The sequence below is a fragment of the Monopterus albus genome, unplaced genomic scaffold (assembly GCF_001952655.1).
Source record: "Monopterus albus unplaced genomic scaffold, M_albus_1.0 scaffold40.1, whole genome shotgun sequence".
In the NCBI taxonomy this organism is placed as follows: Eukaryota; Metazoa; Chordata; class Actinopteri; order Synbranchiformes; family Synbranchidae; genus Monopterus; species Monopterus albus.
In genome coordinates this window covers 3413463-3415542 of record NW_018127920.1, presented here as the reverse complement: position 1 = coordinate 3415542, position 2080 = coordinate 3413463, and the positions used below count along the sequence as shown (strand labels likewise).

At 40.0% G+C, this 2080-nt stretch overlaps 1 protein-coding gene across 1 annotated transcript in view; it reads left to right on the top strand.

The window, feature by feature from the left end:
- The first annotated feature begins 371 nt into the window (after positions 1 to 371).
- The window catches only part of LOC109959666 (3-hydroxy-3-methylglutaryl-coenzyme A reductase-like), a 36396-nt gene continuing 34687 nt past the window's right edge, over positions 372 to 2080 (top strand). Inside the window, exon 1 of the mRNA XM_020599204.1 lies at positions 372 to 669. The gene's annotated coding sequence lies outside the window, so the exon portion shown is untranslated. The remainder of the gene's footprint in view (positions 670 to 2080) is intronic.

Below are 2080 nucleotides of genomic sequence, written 5' to 3'. Positions count from 1 at the left end.
TGGAGCCACTCTCCCAGTTTGGGGGTCACAGCCCCCAATGGTCCTATTACCACGGGGACCACTTGTGCCTTCACCTTACACATCTTTTCTAGCTCTTCTTTCAGCCCTTGGTATATGCATGTATGTATACTTTATTTCACAAAATAGAAATAACACATAATGAAAACATAACCGAACAGAACAGCGCCAGGGGTAAAAACAATAACAGAATTAACTAGATGAAATAAATAAATAAAGGGAAAGCTACAAATACTTAATAAAGAAGCCTACAAAGTATACAAGTTTTCAAAGCTTTTTCTGTCGGATGACTATTTTCAGGCCTGTGTTTGGCGTGAACCAACGTTTATAACGGGCCTACCTTATTTATACAAGCTGGCTCTGCTGTGTAGGTGTCCGCCCTCTGGCCACGCGCCACTACTTCCGTCACCTAGGAAACAGGGAGTGAATAAAGCGCCCGTGAAGCAGGTGACAGACGTGATTGGCTGAGATGTCGGACGATGTAGTAGCGCGCCATCGTTCCATCGGACATCAGTGAGATGTAGAAGCCGCTCAATGGATCAGTGGAGACCAGAGTTGGCAGGTCCAGTAAGAGACGTTTGCTGTCCGTTTTACACCGTGCGGCTGAGTTCTGTTCATTATTAAGACCTAGGCTCAACTTGGCCGCTACAGGTAAGTCAGTTTTATCTCTTCATTTAAATGTTAGTGATATCACTTGAGAATAAAAAGAGCTTATGTAGTCTGTGTAGGCTATATCCTAATGCATGTTACGTACAGCTATGTTTGTACAGTTGCTTTTTTTTCTTCCTTTTTTATTGAAACAAAGTAACACTAACAAAACAGGACCGAACATGGGAGACAAGACAACAGTTACATTATATTACAAAAGGATATAGAGTGTTTTACAAGATTGTAGTGTGTGAAGTGTGGGTATTTCCAACTTATGCAGTCTATGAAATGCAAGAAAGGGAAAAGGAGGGAAAATTAAAAATAAATACATTACCAATAAAAATGATGATAACAGTACTACTAATAAAATCAGCTTGTTACATTTTTAGAGGTTGGTGGGAATGTGTGTGGCCTCAGCTCCAGGTGTTTGGTTCAAGTTGAAATGTGTTAAAAATGGGTTCCATGTGTCATAAAAAGCTGATAAACTATTCTCGTGAGTGGATGTCATTTTCTCTAATATGATGTATTCTGTCAGAAGGTTGGTCCAGTGGTTTATGTATGGTTTTGAAAGATCGTTTCCATGGCAATAGCTAGAAAAATGAAGAGTGGGTTTTTGTATTTAATTGGTAGGTGGTCAACATCTGTGATATTACCGAGTAAGCAAAGTGATGGAGAAGGAGGGATTCTACAGCCCAAGATGGTGGAGAGTCTCTCTGTCACTACTATCCAGAGGGAATGAACTGGTTGGCAGGTCCAAGTAGCATGAAAGTAACTGTCGGTGCAATCTAGAGTGCATTGTGAGTAGATGTCTGTGTACAGTTGCTTTTTTTTTAAAAAATAGCTGCTAGATGGCACTTGTGGCAGTGCAGCCACCATTTTTTGACTGAAAATCAAAGTGATGGAAAACCTTGGGCACTGTCACTCAGCCGTTCAGCCAGTTTGCTCAGCGGCCACTCACAGTATTGCAATAAAAAATCCTCATGGGGCCCAAAAAGCATTTGTTCTATAAACCACAATGATAAAAGAGGCCAGTGGCGGGCCATGCACTTGGTACCTGGGCCTTTAGTGGGGACTTAATTTATCTTTTAATAACGCCACTGTATGTTGCAATTATAGAAACCATCAATACTATACAAAAATGCAATATAACGAAGCGTGACATTCCAGAGAAAGAGGTATTTTGTGTATTGAGGGTGAATACCATTTTTACTAAAGCAAGAAACTCAGTTAAGACAACTCCAAAACCTCTACACTACAACCGCAACTGTGCCACGTACATCATCTGGAGCAGTTCAGAATCAATATTGATTTAATAACATGACAGAAACATACAAAATTTAAATTAAATACATCATACTCACCAGAGATGCTATTTATTTATAGACAAAATCCATCCTCATAGAGGTGATCTCTG